Raw genomic sequence first — 27,534 nt, forward strand, 5'->3', positions numbered from 1 at the left:
CAACCATAAGCCCCTCTAAAAAGACATCTCATAAGCATTCTGCAAATTCTCTTGGGATTCAGCACCAACCTGAGCTTCTCAATATACCTGCATATTGTAATCCACTATGACTATTATAATATTGAATTGACTTTATTTCATACATCTTTCACATACATGAGGAGTAAAAATCTTTACATCAAGTTTCCTTTTGACATGCCTTTTCTATCTCCCATTGTAATGGTAGCCCACATCCTGATACCATTCAGAGGCCTGTATATAACTCCCATCAGCGTCTTTTTACACTTGCAGCTTCTTAACCCTACACACAAAGATTCTACATCTTCCGATCCTGTCATCTCCTTCTTAGGATTTGATTATATATTTTTTGCCAACACACCCACTCTGCCTATCTGCCTGTCCTTTCAAAACAATGCATAACCTTGGATATTAAGCTCACAACTGTAGTCTTCTTTCAGCTACAATTCAGTGATGCCCACAACCTCATACCTGCCAATCTCTAACTGTGCTACCTTGTTCCATATATGGCGAGCATTCACATGTAACACCTTCAGTCCTGTAGTCATCACACATTTTGCTTTTGTCCCCCTTTTAGACTGCAACTCACCCCTATCATCTGCTTGTCCTTCCAGATAGTCTCACTACACGCTGTCTCAGCTTGAAAAACAGAAAAACCCTATTCTCATCCCTATCACTCTGGTTCCCATCCTGTCCCAAATTAGTTTAAAACCTCCCCAACAGCTCGAGCAAACATGCCTGCATGGATATTGGTCTCCCTCGGGTTCAGGTACAATCCATCCCTTTTGTACAAGTCCTACCTTCCAGAATGTATGAATAAGATGTTGAGGGGCATCGATCATGTGGATAGTCAGAGGCTTTTTCCCATGGCTGGAATGGCTAGCACAAGAGGGCACAGTTCTAAGGTGCTTGGAAGTAGGTACAGAGGAGATGTCAGGGGTAAGTTTTTTTACGCGGGGGGAGAGAGTTGGGTGCGTGGAATGGTCTGCTGTTGACGGTGGTGGTGGCGGATATGATAGGGCCTTTTAAGAGACTTCTGGATAGGTACATGGAGCTCAGAAAAATAGAGGGCTATGGGTAACCCTAGGTAACTTCTAAAGTAGGGACATGTTCGGCACAACTTTGTGGGCCGAAGGGCCTGTATTGTGCTGTAGGTTTTCTATGTTTCTATGCTTTATAAATCTGAAACCCTGTCTTCTTCACCAGTTCCTCAGCCACATATTAATCTGCAAAGTCATCCTATACTTAACCTCACTGTTGCTTGGTTCAGACAGCAATCTAGAGATTACTACCCTGGAGGTACTGCTTTTCAGCTTACTCGCTCCTTAAATTTTCCCTTTAGGAACTGATGAAGAGTCTCAGCCTGAAACATTGACTGTTTAATCCTCTTCATAGATGCTGCCTGACCTGCTGAATTCCTTCAGCCCCTCTGTGTCTTTCAAAAGTAAAAGATAATTAGCATTATTTATCTTTTATCTTCAGTTCTGTAATTCTACTTTAAGTATCATGAACAAAATGGATGAGCTTACGGCATGGATCAGTACTTGGAGTTATGATGTTGTGGCCATTACAAAGACTTGGATGGTTCAGGGCAGGAATGGTTACTTAGAATGCCAGGCTTTAGATGTTTCAGAAAGGACAGGGAGGGGGGACAAAAGAGGTTGGGGTGTGGCACAGCTGATCAGAGATAGTATCAGGGCTGCAGCAAAAATGGGATTTGTCATGGAGGGATAGTCTACTGAGTCTCTATGGGTGGAAGTTAGAAACAGGAAGGGGTCAATAAATCTACTGGGTGTTCTTTACAGAGCACCCAATAGTAACAGGGACTTCAAGGAGCAGATAGGGAGACAGATTCTGGAATGGTGCAATAACAACAGGGTTGTCGTGATGGGAGATTTTAATTTCCCAAATATTGAATGGCATCTCCATAGAGCAAGGGGTTTAGATGGGGTGGAGTTTGTTAGGTGTGTTCAGGAAGGTTTGCTGACACACTATGTAGATAAACCTACAAGAGGAGAGGCTGTACTTGATCTGGTATTGGAAAATGAACCTGGTCAGCTGTCAGGTCTGTCAGTGGGAGAGCATTTTGGAGATAGTGATCATAATTCTATCTCCTTTACCATAGCACTGGAGAGGGATAAGAGCAGAAAAATTAGGAAAACGTTCAATTGGAGTAAGGGGAAATATTAAGCTATCAGGCAGGAACTTGGAAGCATAAATTGGGAGCAGATGTATTCAGGGAAATATATGGCAGAAATGTGGTAAATATTCAGGGGATATTTGTGTGGCATTCTGCAATGGGACAGGGAAAGGATGGTAGGATACAGGTACCATGGTGCACAAAGGCTGTTGAAAATCTAGTCAAGAAGAAAAGAAAAGCTTACAAAAGTTTCAAAAAATTAGGTAATGAAAGGGATCTAGAAAATTATAAGGGTAGCAGGAAGGAGCTTAAGAATAAAATTAGGAGAGCCAGAAGGGGCCATTAGAAGGCCTTGCTGAACAGGATTAAGGAAAACCCCAAGGCATTCGACAAGTATGTGAGAAGCAAGAGGATAAGACGTGAGAGAATAGGACCAATCAAGTGTGACAGTGGAAAAGTCAGGGGAGATAGCTGAAGTACTTAATGAATACTTGCTTCAGTATTTACTACGGAACAGGAACTTGGTGATTGTAGGGATGACTTACAGGGCACTGAAAAGCTTGAGCATATAGACATTAAGAAAGAGGATGCGCTGGAGCTTTTGGAAAACATCAAGTTGGATAAGTCACTGGGGCCAAATGAGATGTATCCCAGGCTACTGTAGGAGGCGAGGGAGGAGATTACTGAGCCTCTGGCGATGATCTTTGCATCATCAATGGGGGTGGGAGAGGTTCCAGAAGATTGGAGAGTTGTGGATGTTGTTCCCTTATTCAAGAAAGGGGGTAGAGATAGCCCAGGAAATTATAGACCAGTGAGTCATACTTCAGTGGTTGTAAGTTGATGGAGTAGATCCTGAGAGGCAGGATTTATGAACATTTGGAGAGGCATAATATGCTTAGGAATAGTTAGCATGGCTTTGTCAAAGGCAGGTCGTGCTTTACAAGCCTGAATGAATTTTTTGAGGGTGTGACTAAACACATTGATGATGGTAGAGCAGTAGATGTAGTGTATATGGATTTTAGCAAGGCATTTGATAAGGTACCCCATGTAAGGCTTATTGAGAAAGGAAGAAGGAATGGGATCCAAGGGGACATTGCTTTGTGGATCCAGAACTGGCTTGCCCACAGAAGGCAAAGAGTGCTTGTAGATGGGTCATATTCTGCATGGAGGTCAGTGACCAGGGATCAGGGATCTGTTCTGGGACCCCCTTCTCTTCGTGATTTTTATAAATGACCTGGATAAGGAAGTGGAGGGATGGGTTAGTAAATTTACTGATGACACAAAGGTTGGGGGTGTTGTGGATAGTGTGGAGGATTTTCAGAGATTATAATGGGACATTGAAAGGATGCATAGCTGGGCTGAGAAGTGGCAGATGGAGTTCAACCCAGATAAGTGTGAAGAGGTCAAATATGATGGCAAAATATAGTATTAAAGTTAAGACTCTTGGCAGTGTGGAGGATCAGAGGAATTTTGGGGTCCGAGTCCATAGGACACTCAAAGCTACTGAGCAGGTTAATTCTATGGTTAAGAAAACATACAGTGCATTGGCCTTCATCAACCATGGGATTCAGTTTAAGAGCCGAGAGGTAATGTTACAGCTATATAGGACCCTGGTCAGACCCCACTTAGAGTACTATGCTCAGTTCTGGTCATCTCACCACAGGAAGCATGTGGGAACTATAGAAAGTGTGCAGAGGGGATTTACAAGGATGTTGCCTAGATTGGGGAGCAAGCCTTATGAGAATAGGTTGAGTGAACTCGACCTTTTCTCTTTGGAGCGACAGAGGTGTATAATATGATGAGAGGCATTGATCGTGTGGATAGTCAGAGGCTTTTTCCCAGGGCTGAAACGGTTAACACAAGAGGGCACAGTTTTTTGGTGCTTAGAAGTAGATACAGAGGAGATGTCAGGGTAGGTTTTTTTGCAGAGTAGTGAGTGCATGGAATGGGCTGCTGGTGATGGTGGTGAAGGCAGATACAATATAGTTTTTTAAAAGACTCTTGGATAGGTACATGGAGCTTAGTAAAATAGAGGGTTATGGGTAACCCTAGGTAATTTCTAAAGTAAGTACATAAGGCACAGCATTGTGGGTCGAAGGGCCTGTATTGTGCTGTAGGTTTTCTATGTTTCTAAGAGAATAACAGCTCCAGGTTTAACTGGCATAAGATTAAAGGGCATTCCCCTAGATGAAAAATGTCGGCAATTCAGGGTTCTGCTGTTGAAGTCTCCCTCTTAAATCCTCTCACTCTAACAGTGAGCCTGCACGAATTTGGGATGTATTGACCAGGAGGCAGGCTAATGCTTGAAAATGCAGTCTGCCGCCAGGGCTGATCAGCCCAAAGATATAGTAAAGTGTATGAAAGGGTTAAAGAAAATCTTTAAAGCCTGCAACCAGGAAGTGAGATTGATACACCCTCCTGCTTATCACTTGCACTTCTCTAAAGTGCCAGCGAAAGTTACTAAATGCTGGTTGTAGGCTGTGCTGCTATTGGTTCGAGATGTAAATTTATACCAACTGTGGTGTGGTCCAACACAAGACTTGAACCTTGCATCTATGCTTCAGTATGTGTCATATTTTCCTTGTTAAAAAGATCAAGATGATTTGCATTTGTTGCAACACTTCATTTGCACCGCAATGTGCTAGAATTTCTAAAAGTTTTGACCTTCTCAGCTAATTAGTGGGTATAATGACTGTAAGCTGAAGAAAAGATGGAAATCCAGAACTGATACAGTTGTACACTATAAGAAGGCCAAATACACTTCCAGTGAGACTTCAGATTCATAGACCACTTTATTCATAGATGTAGTCTTAACTTTCTATTATTTAATATCCATTTATACTTCTTCACTTCCATGATCACTGTAATTGTACAGCTTGCTCTTCAGGATGGGTTCTTTTCTCCCTCTTGGGTATTCTAGTCTGAAAATTAATTTTAACATTTTAACTAGTTGCATATTCAAAATGCTTGAACATGTTGAAAATTTTTAATTTACATTTTCGTAGACATGTGTGAAACCTTTTGTGTTTATGGAAGAAAACAAGACAAAAGTTGAGGGTAAATGTTTGGGGGAGGGGAGATGAATACTGGAAATATCCACTCCAACCCCCTCAGGCAATGTAGAAAATCATTGACCTCGATTTATGTGACAACATCACCTCCTGTGTGAGTCCTCTTCTATCCCTGCTCGAAGGAAGTTACTTTGCACAAGGGAATGCAGTCAGTCATTTGTTTTCTCACTGCCTTTTCTAAGAGCCAGTGGTCCTCTGTGGGTGAGGAGATATCAGACTAATTTTTAAATTGTGCTTGAGTACAGTAGTTAAAGTGCCAGCTGCAGGGCAGGTTTGCATTTCACAGGAAGGTCATTTTACTTTGTGCTAAATTGGATGATGGAAGCCAGCAGATTATTCTCTTTCCAGTTGGGGCTGAGCCTACTACTATCTACACACATACTTTCCAGTAGAAGTTATGGAGTCACAGAGTCATACATCATAGGAACAGGTCCACTGGCTACCTTGTCCACGTTGACCTCCTTTGCCTATCTACATTTATCACATTGACCCACGATAGGGCCTTATCATTCTATGCCTTGCCTATTTAAGTGCCTCTTAAATATAGTAACTGTATTTATTCCACTGATAGCACATTCCAGATTTCAATCATTGTGTCCTTAAACTAAAATTTCCTCTCAAAACACCTTTAAAACTTTTGTAATACCCTCCGCTTTCAATATGCCTACCGTGTGAAAAAGGTTTTGACTCTCTACCCTGTCTATACCTCTCATAATCTTTTATATTTCTATCAGGTCACCTATCAGCCTTCTTTATGCCAGTGAAAACAAGTACAGCTATCCAATCTCTCCCCAGAGCTGAAGTCCTTCAATCCAGGCAAAATCCTGGATCATAAACATGTGAAATTCTTCAGATGCCGGAAATCCAAAGGCACTCACACAAGATACTGGAAGAACTCAGCGTGTCAGGTAGCATCTATGGAAATGAATGAACAGTTGACATTTCTGGCTGAGCATCTGCAGATTTTCTGGTGTTTATGATTTCCGGCATCTGCAGATTTTCTGTTGTTTGTGTGCTCGGATCCTTCTTTTGCAATCATATCATTCCTTGCAGTTCGATGACCAGAAATGCACACAACACTCAAGGGAGGTCTAGTCAGTGTTTTGTAATGTTGCAACATAACATTCCAATTATATTATCTATGCACCAGCCCATGAAGTCTAGTATACCATATGCCTTGTTTGTCACCCTATGTAGATGTATAGGGAGAGTATATTGACTGGCTGTATCACAGCCTGGTATGGAAACACCAATGCCCCTGAATGGAAAATCCTACAAAAAGTAATGGATATGGCCTAGTCCATCACAGGTAAAGTCCTCTCAACCATTGAGTACATCTAGAACCATAGAACATTACAGCACCAAAACAGGCCTTTTGGCCCTTCTTGGTTGTGCCGAACCATTTTTCTGCCTAGTCCCACTGACCTGCACCTGGCCCATATCCCTCCATACCCCTCTCATCCATGTACCTGTCCACGTTTTTCTTAAATGTTAAAAGTGAGCCCGCATTTACCACTTCATCTGGCAGCTCATTCCACACTCCCACCACTCTCTGTGTGAAGAAGCTCCCCCTATTGTTCCCTTTAAACTTTTCCCCCTTCACCCTTCACCCATGCCCTCTGGTTTTTTTCTCCCCTAACCTCCGTGGAAAAAGCCTGCTTGCATTCACTCTATGTATACCCATCATAATTTTATATACCTCTATCAAATCTCCCCTCATTCTTCTACGCTCCAGGGAATAAAGTCCTAACCTGTTCAACCTTTCTCGGTAACTCAGTTTCTCAAGTCCCGGCAACATCCTTGTAAACCTTCCCTGCACTCTTTCAACCTTATTAATATCCTTCCTGTAATTCAGTGACCAAAACTGCACACACTACTCCAAATTCAGCCTCACCAATACCTTATACAACCTCACCATAACATTCCAACACTTATACTCAATACTTTGATTTATAAAGGCCAATGTACCAAAAGCTATCTTTATGACCCTATCTACCTGTGACACCACTTTTAGGGAATTTTGTATCTGTATTCTTAGATCCCTCTGTTCTACTGCACTCCTCAGTGCCCTACCATTTACTTTGTATGTTCTACTTTGGTTTTCCTTCCAAAGTGCAATATCTCACACTTGTCTGTATTAAACTCCAACTGCCATTTTTCAGCCCATTTTTCCAGCTGGTCCAGATCCCTCTGCAAGCTTTGAAAACCTTCCTCACTGTCCACTACACCTCCAATCTTTGTATCATCAGCAAATTTGCTGATCCAATTTACCACATTATGATCCAGATCGTTGATATCATCTGCATGAAACACTGTCACAGAAAAGCAGTATCCATCATCGGGGATCACCACCACCCAAGACATGCTCTCTTCTCACTGCTGCCATCAGGAGTACAGGAGCCTTAGGACTCACACCACCAGATTCAGGAATAATTACTACCCTTCAACTATCAGGATCTTGAACCAACTGGGTAACTTCACTCAACTTCATTTACCTCATCATTGAAATGTTCCCACAACTGAAGGACTTAATTTCAAGGACTCTTCATCTCTTCTCCTTGATATTTATTGCTTATTTATTTATTATTATTATTTCTTCTTTTTGAGTTTGCAGTTTGTTGTCTACTTCACTCTGGTTGAATGCCCTCGTTGGGCAGTCTTTCATTGACTCTGTTATAATTATTATTCTATAGATTTATTGAGTATGCCCACAAGAAAATGAATCTCAAGGTTGTATATGGTGACATTCATAATAAAATTTACTTTGAACTTTTATCAGGCTGTGTTGTTGCAACTTTCAGGGAACTATGTATTTGGACTCCCAGGTCTCTGTCTATCAATATTCTTTAATGCCCTGCCGTTTGCTCGATTTGTGCTTCCAAATTAAAACAGCTCACACTTGTAGGGATTAAATTTTATCTGCATAATTATCCATCAGATCTGTATCCTGCTATAGCCTTAGACTTCCTTCCTTGCTATCCACAACACTGATTTTTATAAGAGATTAGCAAGTGTGCTAGTCCAAGTTATAAATATATATTACAAACAATTAAGGACTCTGCTCTTAACCCTGCAGTAGATCACTAGTCACAGACTTACAAAACAGAGAAGTGGCCATCTACTACTACAATCCAGAAAAGCAAGCATCCGCTACTACATTCTGCTCCATCAACCAGCCAATTGTAGATCCAATTAGCCAGCCTGCCTTAGCTCCCATGCTCTTTGTCAAATACCTAACAGAAGTCCATATTACCCTGCCTCCAACAGTCTCCTTGTACACTGGATAGCGATTAGAAATAACAACAAAGGGTTTCCCTAAAAGGCCAACAGCTTGCTGCATCTGTTCAAATCCAGGAACTCTTTTTAACCCTCTGTTGTCCAGGAACTTTGAAGGCAGTTGATGGGAATTGACACAACTGACTCCACAATTGAAAGATCACTTTCAAAGACTCCACAACTCATGTTCTTAATATTATTTATTTACTTTTTAAATTTATTATTTGCATGAGTTATCCTCTTTTGCTTACTGGATATCTGTCAGGCTGTGTTATGTATAATTTTTCATGATTTCTATTGTATTTTTTATTTTCCTATTAATGCCTGCAAGGTATATATAGTGACATACACTCAGTGGCCACTTTATTATGTATAGCTGTATGTCTGCATGTTAATCCAAATATCGAATCAGCTACACACACAAAATGCTGGTGAAACGCAGCAGGCCAGGCAGCATCTATAGGAAGAAGTACAGTCGACGTTTTGGGTCAAGACCCTTCGTCAGGACAGCTAATCATGTGGGAGCGACTTCAGGCATTAAGCATCATCAAGAGGTTCAGTTGTTGTTCAGACCAAGTATCAGATTGGGGAAGAAATGTGATCCAGGTGACTTTGACCATGGAATGATTGTTGGTGCTTTGACAAGATGGTTTGAGTATGTTAGAAGCCGTTGACCTCCTGGGATTTTCACACCCAGCAGTTGACAGGGAATGATGTGAGGAAAAACGTCCAGAGAGCGGCTGTTCTGTGGGTGAAAATGCCTTGTTAATGAGAGATCAGAGGAGAACGAACAAATCAGTTTAAGCTGACAGGAAGATCAAATAAAATATAATATTTTACAATTGTGTTACATCAGTGGTGTGCAGAAGAGCATTTCAAACCTGAGGGGGATGGGCTTCAACAGCAGAAGACCATGAAGGTACACTCAGTGGCCACTTTATTGGGTACAGGAAGTACTTAATAAAGTGGCTATTGAGTATATCAAGCCCTGCCTTTATGAATCTCCTTGTACACTGGATAGTGATAGAAATAATCAGAATAATAATACATTTCCCTAAAAGGCCAATAGCTCACTGCATCTGCTGGAACCCAGCCACCCTCTCTTCCCTCTGTTGTCCAGGTGCTTTGAGGGCAATTGATGTGAAAAGTTGCTGACACTTTAAACATTATGTTGCAGAACACTACAGTCACGTTCCACAACGAATATAAAAATTCTCACCCAGTGAATGGGATACCGACCGATCCCTCTGGCTGTCGAAGTTGCAGGTGTGACCAACATATGGCACTCATGTGAGAAGGCAGCAGTAACCTTACGTCTGAGGGTGGCTCAGAGATGCAGTGTTCTAGATGAAAAAAGCCATTGTGAAGCGCAGACAGGAATGTCTTCTGAATTAACATGAGGAAATGAAAAGAAAATGTCAGAGGCAAAAGGAAGCCCAGAGAACAGTAAACAAGTAATGATGAAGCTGTCAACATGCTCATGTTCCTTGGCATCCATATCACCAGCAACATCACCTGCTCTCTTCAAACTGATGTTGTGATCAAGAAAGCACATCAGTATGTTTACATTTTTAGGCATCTGAGAAGATTCAACATGTCTACGAGGATTTTGTCAGATTTCTACAGATTGACGAAATATTCTGACAGGCTGCATCGGAGCCTGTTATGGTAACGGCTCTGCACTTAGTCGACTAAACCTGCAGAGAGTGGTAACTAGTCCTGTCCCTCACAGACTCATTACTTTCTCCCATCCAGTCCATCTTTATGGAGTGTTGCTTCAGGGAAGGGTAGTGCTGTCGCCAAGGATGCCTATTACTCTGGCCTTTTCCTGTTCTCTCTTCAGTCCTCTTAAAAAAGATGAAGGTTCCCAAATGCCCAGGCTTCAGTGCTGTCAAATTCTCAAACCCTTAATTCTACTTCTAACCTGACAATAGCTGAATATTCAAACAACACACACAAAATGCTGGTGGAACACAGCAGGCCAGGCAGCATCTATACGGAGAAGCACTGTCAACCTTTCGGGCCAAGACCCTAGCTGAATATTCTTTGGTTATAAAGTTACTGTCAATTTAATACTGTTTGATTTATTCCCTCTCAGTTTGCACCATCCTGGTTTGTGCTCATCATTGTACTTGTTGCTGTGTTTATTATTATCATAGATATTGTTTACTCTGTGAGCTTCATTGTACCCTAATGTACCATGCATGACAATCAAATAATCTCATTAATATAATTGAAAATAACAAAAGGGACAATAAAAGAAAAGGAGTGTTGAAGAAAAACAAACACGGGGAGATCTGCAGATGCTGGAAATTCAAGCAACACACACAAAATGCTGGTGGAACGCAGCAGGCCAGGCACCATCTATGGGAAGAAGCACTGTCGACGTTTCGGGGCGAGACCCTTCATCAGGACTAACTGAAAGGAAAGATAGTAAGAGATTTGAAAGTAGGAGGGGGAGGGTGAAATGCGAAATCCCCACCCCCTCCAGTCTTCTCCTATCATTTCGCATTTCCCCCTCCCCCTCCTACTTTCAAATCTTTTACTGTTAGTCCTGACGAAGGGTCTCGGCCCGAAACGTCGACAGTGCTTCTCCCTATAGATGCTGCCTGGCCTGTTGTATTCCACCAGCATTTTGTGTGTGTTGAAGAATCTGGCCAGAGTGTGAAAGAAAACCAAAACATATGTTGAATTGACTTTATTTCTTACATCCTATACATACATGAGGAGTAAAGATCTTTACGTCTCCATTGGAATGTGCAATGTGCAAATTATAGTAATTTGTAATAAATAGTATTACAAATTAGATGCAAATTAGATTAGTAGGATATTCAGCAAAATAGACAATATAGCTTAGAAGTAAAATTGTGTCAGCGTGAATTGATCAGTCTGCTGGCCTGGTGGAAGAAGCTGTCCCAGAGCCTGTTGTCCTGGCTTTTATGCTGCGGTATCTTTTCCTGGATGGTAGCAGCTGGAACAGTTTGTGGTTGGGGTGACTCAGGTCCCCAAGGACCTTTTGGGCCCTTTTTTCGCACCTGTCACTGTAAATGTCGGGAGTAGTGAGAAGTTCACATCTACAGATGTGCTGGGCTGTCCACACCACTGTCTGCAGAGTCCTGCGATTAAGGGAGGTACAGGTCCCATACCAGGCAGTGATGCAGCCAGTCAGGATGCTCTCAATTGTGCCCCTGTAGGAAGTATGCCTGCAGAAAATGAATCTCAGGGTTGTATGTGGTGACATGTAGGTACTCTGATAATACATTTTACTTTGAACTTTGAAGTTCATCAATTAAAATAGGTTAGGGGCACCATCTTCCTTCCTTACCTGTTTTGAAGTACTGTAAGCATTTTATTTGGACATTATTGACTAAACCCAACATTTATTTTATAAAACAAAATAATTTTATTCACATTCAAAAGATATTTACAAAAATAAGCTGTTCCATGCCTTTCCATTCTGTACACACATGGTCAATGCTTTCCACACTATTCCTCTCCTCACCTGACTCCTCCTTCTCTAATCGGAGAACCCTACATCGAGCCCTCGCTGTGGCTGCACCAAGCTTCAGTGCATCCCTCAGTAAGTACTCCTGCAGCCTGGAAGGTGCTAGTCAGCAACACTCTTCACAGACTTATCAATGCGCTTGTAGACGAACAAGTTCCAAGCTATCCAAAGAGCATTTTTCACTGAAGTTAATGATCTGCCAGCAGCAAGTGATGTTTGCATTTGTCACCCAGTATTGCCCGTTAAGTAAATTGGTAGTGAGTAATTCCCATGCACTCCTGCAAGTGAAGGTATTCTCACAATCACTTTGGGTAAGGGGGTGTTAGGATTCAGACCTACTGATGAATTGAATAGAAACATTTCCAAGCTAGAATGAAGTGTGACTTCAAAAGTCACTAGCAGGTGATTGCGTCCCGAAGTCCCTGCTACTTTGATCTTCTCAATGCTAGTCATAGACTTAGGAAGCATAGTCAAAGATGTTTCGACTAATTGATTCTTCGCATTTTGTGGACCATAACGTCATAAGGTATAGGAACAGAACTGGGGCATTTGACCCATCAAATCTGTTCTGGCATTTCATTGTGCCTGATCCATTTGTCTCTCAGCCCCAGTCTCCTGCCTTCTCCCCATAACCTTCATGCCCTGGCTAGTCAAGAACCTATCAACCTCTGCCTTAAATGTACCCAGTGACTTGGCCTGCACAGCCACCTGTGACGATGAATTCCACAGATTCAACACTCTCTGACTAAAGAAATTCCTCCTCATCTCCATTCTAAATGGGTATCCCACTATTCTGAGGCTATACCCTTAGGTTCTTGAGTTCTCCACCATAGGAAACATCCTCTCCACATCATCTCTATAGAGCACTTTAAACAATCGAGAGCTTTGAATGAGATCTTCCCTCATTCTTCTGAATACCAGTGAGTACAGGCCTAGAGCCATCAATTGGTCCTCATATGGCAAAGCTTTCACTCCCAGAATCATTCTCATGAACCTCGTCTGAAACCTCTCCAATGTCAGCACATTATTTCTTAGATGTTGTTGCTGTTGAGTGCCATCGAGTCATCGTCAACTCATGGCGACCCTATGGATAGTGTGGTTGTACATAGGGTTTTCCTGGCAATATACAGAAGAGGATTGCCAAGCAACACACACTCAAAATGCTGGAGGAACTCAGCAGCCAGGCAGCATCAATGGAAAAATGTACAATCAACGCTTCAGGCTGAAACCCTTCAGCAGGACTGGAGAAAAAAAAGCCAAGGAGTAGTTTTTAAAGGTGGGGGGAGGGGAGAGAGAAATACCAGGTGATAGGTGAAACTTGAAGAGCGAGCGATGACATTACAAGCTGGGAAGTTGATTGGTAAAAGAGACAGAAAATCCATTCCGACATGTCACCACCCATTTTAATTCCACTTCCCATCCCCATTCCAATATGTTCATCCATGGCCTCCTTCACTGTCGTGATGAGGCCACACTTGGGTTGGAGGAACAACCCTTTATATTCCGTTTGGGTAGCCTCCAACCTGATGGCATTAACATCGATTTCTCAAATTTCTGGCAATGCCTCCCACCGCCCCCCCCCCCCCCCACCTCACCATTTCCCATTCTCTTTTCCCTCCCTCACTTTACCTCCTTGCCCACCCATCACTTCCCTCTGGTGCTCCTTCCCTCCTTTTTCTTTCTTCCATGGCCTTTTGTCTCTTTCACCAATCAGCTTCCAAGTTCTTGACTTCATCCCTCCCTCTCCAAGTTTCACCTATCACCTTGTGTTTCTCTCTCCCCTCCACACACCTTTTAAATCTACTCCTCAGCTTTTTTTCTCCAGTCCTGCTGAAGGGTTTTGGCCCAAAACATTGACTGTACTCTTTTACTAGATGCTGCCTGGCCTGCTGCGTTCCTCCAGTATTTTGTGTGCGTTGCTCAGATTTCCAGCACCTGCAGATTTTCTCTTGTTTATAAAGTAGATTGCTAGGTCTTTCTTCTGCACAGATACTGCTGATGTCAAGGTTGGGACCCAGCTGGTTTCAAAACCAGGACCATCCACCTTGGAGTCCAGTGCTGATGCCACTATACCACTTCTTAAAGGGCCCAACACTGGTCACAAATCTCCAAGTGAGGCCTTACCAGTGGCTTATAAAACCTCAACTTTACATCTTTTCTTTTACATTCTAGTCTTCTCAAAATAAATACTAACTTTGCATTTGCCTTCCTCAACATTGACTCGACCTGTAAACTAACCTTTAGGGAATCCTGCACAAGGACTCTGAAGTCCCTTTGCACCTCAGATTTTGGAATTTTCTCTCCATTTATAAAATAGTCTACACATTTACTTCTTCCATCAAAGTGTATGACCATACACTTCCTGATGCTGTATTCCATCTGCCATTCCTTCTCACATTCCCCCAATATGTATTAGTCCTTCTGTAGCCTCCCTGCTTCCTCAACACGATCTGTGGACTATCCCTAGTCACTGGCAGTCAATCAGAAGAGACTCCCTTTATTTCCCTTCTTTGCCTCCTGCCAATCATCAATGCTCTATCCATGCTAGTATCTTTCATGGAATACCACGGCACTTTCCTTCTTAAACAGCTTCATGTGTGGCATCTTGTCAAAGGCATTCTGAAAATCCATGTACACAACATCCATTGATTTTCCTTTGTCTATTCTGCCATTATTTCCTCAAAGAATTCCAACAGATTTGTCAAGCAAGATTGTCCCTTAAGGAAACAATGCTGACCTTGGCCTATTTTCTCATTTGTCTCCAAGTACACCAAAACCACATCCTTAACAATCGACTTCATCATTTTCGGGTCAGGTTAACTGGCCTATAATTTCTTCTGCCTCCCTCTCTTCTTGAAGAGCGGAATGGCATTTGCAGTTTTCCAGTCCACTGGAACCACACAAGAATCTATTGAACTTGAAAGATCATTACTAATGCCTCCACAATCTCTTCTGCCACTTTTTTCAGAACTCTGGGGTGTACATCATTTGGTCCAGGTGATTTATCTACCCTCAGACCTTTCAGCTTCCCAAGAACCTTCTCCCTAACAATGGCAACTTCATTCACTTCTGCCCCCTCTCACTCTCAAACTTCCAGCATAATGCTTGTATATTCCACAGTGAAGACTGATGCAAAATACTTATTCATTTCAACCGCCATTTCCTTGTCCTCTGTTACTACCACTCCAGCATAATTTTCCAGCACTCTGATATCTACTCTTATCTTTCTTTTAGGCATTATATACCTGAAGAAACTTTTGGTATCCTCTTCAACAGTATTGGCTAGCTTACCTATATATTTTTATCTTTCCCTCTTCATGATTTTTGTTGCCTTCCGTTGATTTTTAAAAGCTTCCCAATCCTCTAACTTCCCACTAATTTTTGCTTTATTACATGATCTCTCTTTGGCTTTCATGTTGGCTTTGACTTCCCTTGTCAGCCAAGTTGCATCGTACTGCTATTAGTATACTTCTTCTTTGAGATGTACCTATCCTGTGCCTTCCAACTTGCTGTCAAATATTCCAGCCATTGCTGCTCTACAATCATCTATGATAAAGTCCCCTTCCAGTCAACTTTGGCTAGCTCCTCTCTCATGCCTCTGTAATTCCCTTTACTCATCTGTAATACTGATACATCTGATTTTACTTCTCCTTCTCAAATTGCAGGGTGAATCCTATCCTATTATGATCACTACCTCCTAAGGGTTTCTTTACCTTAATCAATTCCAGTTCATTGCACAACACCCAATCCATAATAGCCTATCCCCTAGTGGACTCAATCACAAGCTTCGCTAAAAAGCCATCTTGTAGGCATTCTACAAATTCCCTTGAGCGGGATCCAGCACCAACCTAATTTTTCCAATGTACAGCATATTGAAATCCTCCATGATTATCGTAACATTACCCTTTTGCCTTACCCTTTCTATCTCTTGTTGTAATTTGCAGCCCACTATATTGCTACGGTTCGGGGGCCTATATATACTGAAATTCCCAGTAAGACCTTTTTACCCTTACAGTTTCCTAGCTCTACCTATAATGATTGTACGCCTTCCAATCCTATGTCACCTCCTTCTAAGGATTTTATTTCATATTTTTACCAACAGAGCCACGCACCCTCTCTGCCTACCTGCCTGTCTTTTTGATCCTTAGATGTTAAACTCCCAGCTTTAACCTTCTTTCAGCTATGATTCAGCGATGCCCACAACATCATTTCTGCCAGTCTCTAACTGTACTACAAGTTCATCTACCTTATTCCATATTCGGTGTGCATTCAAATATACCACCTTCAGTCCTGTATTCATTACCCTTGTCGCTTTTGTCCCCTGTTACACTGCAATCATCCCACGGACTTCAATTTTGCCTTATCATCAGCGTCTCCTTGCGAGCAGTTTCATTACACACTGCCTTTGTTTGTGAAACTGACTGCCCCATCCCCAGCCCCTGTTCCAAATGAACGAGTGGCAGAGGGTCTGAATTTCTGATCCGGTGAATAGGGACCCAGGAAGGTATGAAGCTTTGTCTTCATGATAACAAATTGCTGCATGCATTTACCCAAATATTCTACATCACCTTTCCTAACATGATGGAAAAGGTGGGAGTTGCATCGCGTGCTGCAGAAAATGTAGCCATTGACCTGCGCCTGAATGCCTGCATTTATTTAACTGACTGAGTTAATTTTCTGGCCATTTACCCCCTAGGGCATTGCTGGTAGATTCTGTGGTGTGAAGTATTAAATGGGCAAAATTATTGTATTTAGCCATCCTAATACATGAACTGCTTTGTTATCTGAGGAGTTGAAAATGTAACTGACACTTTGGACTTTTATACCGAGCACTAATGAAAGAATTAGCAGCTGTTGAAAGTGGCCATGTTAACAGCCTGAAAGCAGAGCTGATTATTGAAGCTGAGATGGTGACATTACAGTTCAATGAGACACAGATCTTGTTTTCAAACAGCCAGTCAGTTATGTGATTTATGAAAGCCCACGGCTATCTCAGGCTTTGAATTCGATATTACTTCGCCCACTACCACCCCATCCCCCATCTGCTCTGACATTGTCCTTGCAGAATGCAAAAGAGATGAAGGGAGAATTGGTAAAGTACAGATCGCAGAGATCCCTTATTCAATTGGTGTGTGTTGCCTTGTTCACTTTCAATTTTACAAACAATTTTATTATCACTTGATTTACCGGAAAGCACAAATAAACAGGGAAACATTTTGCCTTTCGAGATTGTGCTTGTTGCATGGATTATAAATGAACAGGTCATTTGTTATCTACGATGAGTACTGTTCAAGGCATTACTTTTCCGTTTGCTTATCTCATGAACTGACTAATTTGAGTTCAGTAGAACATAACCAAGAGCCAGTAGCAGGCTTCAAGCACCTCATGATGGGTGAAAGGCACGTCCTCACTCACACATTGTCATCATTTGTTGAGCTTGTTTATGCACATCAGTGTATTTCATCAGCAATGTACTCTCACTGCATAATCGTTGGACAAGACTATATTTATATTGAATTCATGCTCAAAGTGGAATTCTAACATTTCACATATAAAATTATATTCTGAATACTGCAAACAGACAGACAGACATACTTCATTGATCCCGAGGGAAATTGAGCTTTATTACAGCCTCACCAAGAATAGTGAAGAAATAGAGCAATGTAAAACCATAAATAATTAAATAATAATAAGTTAATCATGCCAAGTGGAAATAAGTCCAGGACCAGCCTATTGGCTCAGGGTGTCTGACACTCCGAGGGAGGGGTTGTAAAGTTTGATGGCCACAGGCAGGAATGACTTCCTATGACGCTCAGTGTTGCATCTCGGTGGAATGAGTCTCTGGCTGAATGTACTCCTGTGCCTAACCAGTACATTATGGAGTTGATGGAAGTCATTGTCCAAGATGGCATGCAACTTGGACACAATGGGGGCTTCAAATATTTTTCATGCGTTTCAAAGTCGAAGTAAGCCAAAGTAAAATTTATTAGCATATATGTCACCACATAGAACCCTGAGATGTTTTTTTGGGCATACTTAGCAAATGTATAGAACAGTAACTGTAATAAGATCAATGAACAATAAACTGTTCAAATGCAGATATAAATAAATAGCAATAATTAATGAGCATGAAATAACAAGATTAAAGAGTTCTTAAATGAGTGTAGTTATCCTCTTTTGTTCCAGAGCCTGATGGTTGAGGGGTAGTAACTGTTCTTGAACCTGGTGGTGGAGTCCTGAAGCACTTGTGCCTTCTCCCTGATGGCAGCAGCGAGAAAAGAGCATGGCCTGGGTGATGAGGATCTTTGATAATGGATGATGCTTCCTTACAGCAACCTTTCATGTAAATGTGCCAATGGATGGGAGGGTTTTACTCATGATGTACTGGGCCGAATCCACTATCTTTTGTAGGATTTTCTGCTCAAAGGCATTGCTGTTCCCATACCAGGCAGCATACTTTCCACCATAAACCTACAGAGGTTTGCCAAGGTTTTTGATGACATGCTGAATCTCCGCAGACTCCCAAGGAAGTAGAGGTGCTGTCATGCTTTCTTCATAATAATATTTTTATGATGGGTCCAGGACTGGTCTTCTGAGATAGTGACACCCAAGTATTGAAAGTAACTGACCCTCTCCACCTCTGATCCTCCGATGGATCCTAGCTCATGGACCTCTGGTCACCCTTTTCTGAAGTCTACAATCAGTCTACAGCCATAATAATGGTATTGACGTTGAGTCAGAAGTTGTTGTTATTACACCACTCAGCAAAACTTTCAGTTTCCCTCCTGTATGCTGATTCATCATCACCTTTGATACAGCCACAACACAGCTAAAAGCAGATGTTGGTTCCAACCTGGCAGTTTAGTCAATAAATAATTTGCTTTACAGTTGTTATTAAAATTCTTAATGTAGAGGAATCACATAATAAGTTAGCTGTTTCTATATTGCTCTTAGTAGGAGACTCATCGACAATGTCCTTATACTCAACATCCACAAGACAAAGGTCCTCTACCATTTGCCCCTCTTGTACTATCCTACCCACCAACAATAAAGTTGACCAAAAATAAAACATGGACTATTTCCTATATCTCAAGAGTATCCTCTCTGTCAACCATCACAGACCATCACACCACCCACTATGCACCAACATATCGTTTGGTCAATTGAGGAAAAGGTTGTATGAAGACAAGACCTCAGATCTGTCAAAAAAGTCAGTCTATTGGCACTTGGTGATCCCTGCCCTCTTCCATGCTTCTAACAGGGCAAAGGAAACAAAATACCAATATTGTCTCCACATAATCTTTCAAATTCACAGGAAGGACAAACAAACTAAGCCAGCTTCTGTGGTATCAAGGACCCAGTCAGTTAGATATGTTGGACACACTATTTGCTAACTTGACACCAGACTCCCAAAGGAGGTACTCTGTTCCAAGTTCCATCGTGGAAAAAGATGATCAGATGGGCGAAAGTTAAGATACTTGATGCACTCAAAGCCTCAGTGTAAAAATGCAACTTCCTAAACACAAGAGATTCTGCAGATGCAAGAAATCCAGAGCATGCATAAATAATGCTGGAGGAACTCAGCAGGCCAGACAGCATCTATGAAAATGAATAAACAGATGGGGTTTCAACCCGAAAAGTCGACTGCTTATTCATTTCATAGATGCTGCTTGACCTGCTGAGTTCTTCCAGCATTTTGTGTGCAATGCAACTTCCTGACTGACTGCTAGGAATTTCTGGTCAGTGATCACTCCAAGTGGCAAAGGGGCACACCGGATCACAAGCTCCTCAGGTTCATGATTCAGGAACACAAACAATAATGTGACCGTCTACAGAGAGGAGGTCATCACCCTGACACAGTGGTGTCAAGAAAACAACCTCTCCCTCAATGTTGCAAAACACAAAGGAGCTGGTTGTGGATAACAGGAGGAATGGAGACAGGCTAGCCCCTATTGACATCAATGGATCTGGGGTTGAGAGGGTGAACAGCTTTAAGTTCTTTGGCATAAACATCACCAAGGATCTCGTGATCTGTGCATACTGGTTGCGTGGTGAAAAAGGCACAACAACGCCTCTTTCACCTCAGAAAGTTGAAGACGTTTGGTATGGCCCCCCAGATTCTAAGAACTTTCTATAGGGGCACAATTGAGAACATCTTGACTGGCTGCATCACCACCTGGTATGGAAACTGTACCTCCCTTAATCGCAGGACTGTGCAGACGGTGGTGTGGACAGCCCAGCGCATCTGTGGTTGTGAACTTCCCACTACTCAGGGCATTTTACAGAGACAGATGCATAAAAAGGGCCCAAAGGATCATTGGGGACCTGAGTCACCCCAACCACAAATTGTCCCAGCTGCTACCATCCGGCAAACAGTACCGCTGCATAAATGCCAGGACCAACAGGCTCCGAGACAACTTCTTCCACCAGGCCATAAGACTGCTTAATTCATGCTGACTCAACTGTATTTCTATGTTATATTGACTATCTTGTTGGACATAATATTTATTATAAATTACTACGATTGCACATTTCACATTTAGACAGAGACGTAACGTAAAGAATTTTACTCTGATGTATATGAAGGATGGAAGTAATAAAGTAAATTCAATTCCATTCAGTCCAAGTAAACAGTGGAAAGAACACTTAACAAATTAGTGTGGGTCAGTACTTCACAAACTACCCACCTGCCTTCTTTAGCCACCACCTCCCCTGTCTGTGGAAGAGTCTGCAACATTCAAATTGACCTCACTAGTCATTTCAGGACTCACAAAATCAGAGTGGAAATAAGTCAGCCTTAAGGTTGTGCAATAATGCATAAACTTTTAATAGAGTCCCACAATGAACACCATGAGAATATTGGTTTCTGTTTACACTTATTAAAGTGAGGGATATTATTGCCAGGATAGTTTCTGAGTTTGGATGCCTTTTAGCTAATATGTTCATTTGATATGTCTCTCTCATTCTGTAGTAATTATGGGGAAGCTACTTTTCTGCTTTTCATCTCATTGTAAGAATCCTGGTGATTGATAATTACACTAAATACCCAGAAATGACTACAATATTTCAATGAGCATTGATCCTCTAATAATAATACTGAAAGATTTGGGGTGCATCTTTTTTTCTGATTGGGGACAGAGGTGTGCTAAATATAGTATGTATAGCACATAGGCAGAGTGTGAACTGCTGTGGAGAGAGAGGTTGTTATTTTGGTAACAAGGGAGTGGGAGGGGTTGGACATCTGGCCATGACATCATAGAAATTTATAAATGAGCTTTCTGACTCTGTTTCATAATCCAATATTAGCTCCTTGAGCTCAACATTAGTGAATAATAAGTAACTTGGCTCTGTAATTTCCCTTAACAACCAAGAAGTTGTATTCAATAGTTATAGAATAGCTGATAGATTTTGTGTTTTTACCCTCTCCACAAAGTTGTTCCTGACAGATGTGGACAGTGTATTTTCACCCATTAAAAAATGAAAATCTGGCCTTGTTATTAACCTCCTTTCCAGAAAACAATACAAGTGTTGATTGACATGAGGACTTCTGTAGATGCTCAAAATCCAAAGCAGTACACACAAAATGCTGGAGGAACTCAGGAGATCAGGCAGCATCTATGGAAATAAATAAACAGTTGACGTTTCGGTTCGAGACCCTTCTTCAGGACTGGAAAGGATATTGGAAGAAGACGGAATAAAAAGGTGGTGGCAGGGGAAAGAGGATAGCTAGAAGGGGTTGGGAGAACCAAATGGGTGTGAAAGGTAAAAGGTTAGGGGGAAGAATCTGATAGGAGAGGAGAGTGGACCATAGGAGAAAGTGACAGGCAGGTGAGAAGAACTCCCTGGAGTCAGAGTGGGGAATAGAAGAAGAGGGGAGGGGGAGAGAAATCTTTTTTACTGGAAGGAGAATTCAATATTCATGCTACCAGGTTGGAGGCTACACAGACAAAATATAAGGTGTTGCTCCTCCACCCTGAGGGTGGCTTCATCGCGGCACAAGAGGAGGCACGTTGGAACGGGAACGGGAAAAGGAATTAAAATGAGAACTTCTACTTTTGGCAGATAGGACAGAGGTGCTCGCCGAAGTTGTCCCCCAACTTTTGATATGTCTCACTAATGTAGAGGAGGCCACATCGAGAGCACCAGATCCAACAGACAACCCCAGCAGATCCAGAGGTGAAGTGTTGCCTTCAGAGGGAGGAGGTGAATGGGCAAGTGTAGCACTTTGGCCACTTTCAGGGATAAGTGGTGGGAAGAGATTAATGGAGAGAGACGAATGGACAAGGGAATAACGGAGGGAGCAGTCCCTGTGGAAAGCGGCAGGGGGTGCGTGTGGTGTTAAAGACAAGTGTTGGTACAACAATCTGAGTCAAGAGGATTCAGAGACAGTAGTGATAACGCATTTCAGTCCAACTTCCACATATTCAAACCACATATATACAGAATCTATAACTTTCAAAGTACGCATTTATATTCATGTCCAATGTACATATCTTTGAAATTAAGGAAAGGGCATGCTTTGCTATAAATGATGGATCTTTTAAGTGATGGACAACTGAACTGCCTACTGTATGGTTCCTTTGAACTTCTCATTCAATATGGCACAGCCATGTGCTACAGGAAATCTCAGACTTTGGAATGTGGACCACACACCAACCCCAAAACTCTGTTGATGTACTATATAGAATGGACCTTTCCTCTGCAAGAAAAGCAAAAACAGCAAGAGTTGAAAACAGTAAATCAGGCAGCATCTGTGGAAAGAGGAATGGTTAACATTCGCGGTCATAGCCTTCTGTGAGAACTGATAGTGCTGTTCTGTTTTACTTGTGTTTTAAGACTGGGAATACTTGAATGTCAAGAGATCTTTGAAAACGTTATTCACTTCCCTATTTCCTTGTATTGGATTATAAAGGAAATATTCATTATTGCGTATGGAGAATTGCACTGTAGAAGAAGCATAATAAGATCATAAGATCATAAGATATAGGATCGAATTGCTTCATGTGTGGCACCTTGAAAAAAAGGCATTCTGAAAATCCAAGTACATAATATCAACCAATTCTCCTTTGTCTATCCTGCTTATTATTTCTTCAAATAATTCCAACAGATTTTTCAGGCAAGATTTTCCCTTGAGGAAACCATGCCGGCTACAGCCTGTTTGTCATGTGCCCCCAAGTACCCCGAAACCACATCCTTATCAATAGACTCCCAACATTTTCCCAACCAGTGAGGTCAGACTAACTGGCCTATAATTTCTTTCTTCTGTCTCTCTCCCTTCTTGAAGAGTGGAGTGACATATGCAATTTTCCAGTGTTCCAGAACCATCCCAGAAACTAGCGATTTCTGAAAGATTATTACTAATGCCTCCATTTCAGCCACCTCTTTCAGGACCATGGGGTGTACAACATTTGGTACTGATGACTTATCTACCTTCAGACCTTTCAGTTCCCTAAGAACCTCCTCTCTAGTTAAGGCAACTTCACACATTTCATGATCCCTGGCACCTGGAACTTCCACCATATTGCCAGGGTCTTCCACAGTGAAGTCTGATGCACAATACTTATTCAGTTAGTCTGCTGTTCCCTTGATCCCCATTACTGCCTCTACAGTATCATTTTCCAGTGGTCCGATCTCCACTCTTGCCTCTCTTTTTCATTTGATGTATCTGAAGAAATTTTAGGTTTCTTCTTTAATATTATTGGCTAGCTTACTTTCATATTCCATCTTTACCTTCTTAATGATTTCTTCAGTTGGCTTCTGTTTGTATTTAAAAGCTTCCCAATCTTCTAACTTCCCACTAATTTTTGCTCTATTATATGGCTTCTCTTTGGCTTTTATGTTGATTTTGACTTCTCTTGTTAGCCATTATGTCATCTTTCCTTTAGAATACTTCTTCCTCTTTGGGATGTATATATCCTGTGCCTTCCAAATTGCCTCCAGAAATTGCAGCCATTTCTGCTCTGCCATCATCCCAGGCCAGTATTCTTTCCTGGTCAACTCCTACAGAGCCATGCGCACCCACCGGCCTGTCCTTTTGTTATAATGTGTATCCATGCTACACATTAAACATTAATCTTCCAGCTATAACCTTTTTTCAGCCATGATTCAGTGATGGCTACAACATCATAATTACCAATTTGTAACTGCGCTGCGAGTTCATTGACCTTATTCCATATACTGCACACATTCAAATATAACACCTTTAGTCCTGTATTCACCCTTTTTAAATTGGTCTACCTTTTAGATTGCAACTCATCCTGTTGACTGTAATTTTGCCTGTCATCAGCCTCTCCTTGCTAGGAGTCTCACTACACATTGCTTCTGTTCGTAAACCAACTACCTCATCTTCATCACTATCACTCCAGTTCCCATCCCACTACCAAATTTGTTTAAACCCATTCGAACAGCTCCGGCCAATCTGCCCACAAAGATATTGGACTCTCTGGGGTTCAGGTGTAACCTGTCCCTTTTGTATAGGCCAAACCATCCTCAGAAGAGGTCCCAAACATCCATAAATCTGAATCTCTGCATCAGTTCCTTGGCCACACATTCACCTGCCAAATCATCCAATTCTTACCCTCACTAGCACAAGGCACAGGCAGCAATTCAGATATTACTACCCTGGACGTCCAGTTTCTCAGTTTTCTACCTTGTTTCCTAAAATTTTTCTTCAGGATCTTTTCACCTTGTCTACCTACATCATTGGTGCCAATATGTACAAAGGCACCTGGCTGATCAGCCTAGCCCTTAAGAATGCCATGGACACGATCCAAGACATTCCTAATCCTGGCGGCAGGGAGGCAACATATCATCCAGGTGTCTCTATCATGCCCACAGAACCTCATCTCTGTTCCTCTGACTAAAGAATGCACTATCAACACTGTGGTCCTCTTCACCTCTCTTCTCTTCTGTTGCAGAGCACCAAACTCAATGCTGAGATCTGGTCACTGTGGCTCCCTCGGTAGGTCAACCCCTCAATAGTATCTAAAATTATAGTTCCCTGAAGGTGGAATCTCATGTGGATAGGGTGGTGAAGAAAGCTTTTGGTATGCTGGCCTTTATAAATCAGAGCATTGAGTACAGGAGTTGGGATGTAATGTTAAAATTGTACAAGGCATTGGTGAGGTCAAATTTGGAGTGTTGTGTACAGTTCTGGTCACCGAATTATAGGAAAGATGTCAACAAAATAGAGAGAGCACAGAGCAGATTTACTAGAATGTTAGCTGGGTTTCAGCACCTAAGTAACAGAGAAAGGTTGAACAAGTTAGGTCTTTATTCTTTGGAGCATAGAAGGTTGAGGGGGGACTTGATAGAGGTATTTAAAATTATGAGGGGGATAAATAGAGTTGACGTTGATAGGCTTTTTCCATTGAGAGTAGGGGAGATTTAAACAAGAGAATGTGAGTTGAGAGTTAGGGTGCAAAAGTTTAGGGGTAGAGGAATGGAGGGTTATGGGCTGAGTGCAGGTAGGTGGGACTAGGTGAGAGTAAGTGTTCGGCACGGACTAGAAGGGCGGAGATGGCCTGTTTCCATGCTGTAATTGTTATATGGTTATTACTATTGAGGGGAACAGCCACAGGTGAACTCTGCACTGGCTGTGCATTTCCCCTCTTCATCCTGACAACACCCAGTTACCCATCTCCTGCAACCTCGGGGTGACTAGCTCCCAGCAACTCCTGTCTATCACCACTTCATTCTCTTGTATGAGTCAAAGGTCATCGAGCTACAGCTCCAGTTCTTTAATAAGTTCTCTCAGAACCTGAATCTCAGTATACCTGATGAATGATGCTCTCACTCAATGTCAATAAAAGGAACTGAGACTTCAGGAGAAGGAAACCAGTGGTCCATTAACCAGTAATCATCAGAGGATCAGAGGTGGAGAGGGTCAGTAACTTTGAATTCTTGGGTGTCACTATCTTAGAGGACCTGTCCATAAAATCATAACCATAAGACTTTGGAGCAGAATTAGGCCATTCAGTCCATCGAGTCTGCTCCACCATTCAATTACGGCTGATCCCCCTTTTCTCCCCTTTCTCAGCCCCACTCCATAGCCTTCTCCCCATAACCTTTGATTGCAGGGCCAACAAAGAACCTATCAATCTCTGCCTTAAATACACCTAATCTCCACAGCTGCCTGTGGTAACAAATTCCTTATATTCACCACCTTCTGGCAAACAGGACCTATCATATAAATATTTTTGCAAAGAAAGCACAACAGTGCCTCTACTTCCTCAGGAGTCGGTGAGGTTTCAACATGTCATCAAAATCCTTGGCAAACTTCTACAGGTGTGTTGTGGAAAGTGTGCTGGCTGGCTGCATTATGGCCTGGTATGGGAGCACCAATGTCTTTGAGCAGAAAATCCTACAAATGGTAATGGATAAAAACACAAAATGCTGGCAGAACTCAGCAGGCCAGACAGCACCTATGGGAGGAGGTAGTGACAACGTTTCAGGCCGAAACCCTTCATCAGGAGTGGATGGTAGTGGATTTGGTCCAGTACATCACAGGTAAAACCCTCTCAACCGTTGAACACATCAGCATGAAATGTTGCTATAGAAAAGCAACATGCATCATCAAAAATCCTCCCCAACCAGGCCATGCTCTTTTCTCATTGCTGCCATCAGGTAGAAGGTACGGGTACCTCAGGGCTAGCACTACCAGGTTCAAGATCAGTTACTACCCCTTAACCATAAGGCTCCTGAACAAAAGAGATGTTCCCACAACCAATGATCTCACTTTAAGGATTCTTTATCTTGTTATTACATGCTCTTGTTATTCATTGCTATTTATTTATTGTTGTATTTCAACAGTTTGTTGTCTTCTATGCTCTTGCTCTTTCATTGATCCTGTTTACAGTTACTATTCTATAGATTTGCTAAGTATGCTTGCAGGAAAAAGAATCTCAGGGTTGTCTGTTGTGACATGTATATACTCCAATAATAAAATTTACTTTGAACTTTGAGCTTTGACTGGTAACCTGCACGTTGCTTGCAAATTGAAGAGGCTGACAAGATATTTACAGTTCCTAGAACTGCTGCAAATATTTGTGGCTACAATTTCTTGAAAATCTCTGTCCATTTCAGCTTTTTAAAATTTGTTAGTACATTCATCCGTCATGGATTAATCTCAGCCCAACTATTGCTTAGAATTCACCTGGACCTTATCCAAACTGTGCACAACAGTGGGCATCTATGGATATCAATAATAGTCATCAAGGTAGGATTAGTGAATTTATCCCACAGTGTTGATGAGGTGGCAAACGCTTGCTGTTAAATGATCACAATTTCTGCATTAAATAAGGTTTTGTGAGTCAAGAAACAAGTCCAGTTGTCCCATGTTCAGACACGTTGTTTCATAGTGTACTACTCAAAACAAGCAAATTGGAATCTCTAGGTGGCTGCAAGGTTTGGCAGGATTACATCATTGTCAGCAGTTTCCTGTTTGTACCTTTTCTTACATACTTGAGGGCTTTAACCTTTTCCTTTGTCCTAATTAGTTCCTTCCTTTTAAAGTTAGTCTGACA

The 27,534-nt window shown here is 41.9% G+C and overlaps 1 long non-coding RNA gene across 1 annotated transcript in view; it reads right to left on the bottom strand.

Annotated features, from left to right (window-relative positions):
• Positions 1-4,964: 4,964 nt before the first annotated feature.
• The window catches only part of LOC140733544 (uncharacterized), a 34,256-nt gene continuing 11,686 nt past the window's right edge, over positions 4,965-27,534 (bottom strand). Inside the window, exons 2-3 of the long non-coding RNA XR_012100307.1 lie at positions 9,725-9,891; positions 4,965-5,079 (exon numbers count right to left, since the gene is read on the bottom strand). This is a non-coding gene — a long non-coding RNA (uncharacterized lncRNA). The remainder of the gene's footprint in view (positions 5,080-9,724; positions 9,892-27,534) is intronic.

This window comes from Hemitrygon akajei, chromosome 9 (assembly GCF_048418815.1).
Source record: "Hemitrygon akajei chromosome 9, sHemAka1.3, whole genome shotgun sequence".
In the NCBI taxonomy this organism is placed as follows: Eukaryota; Metazoa; Chordata; class Chondrichthyes; order Myliobatiformes; family Dasyatidae; genus Hemitrygon; species Hemitrygon akajei.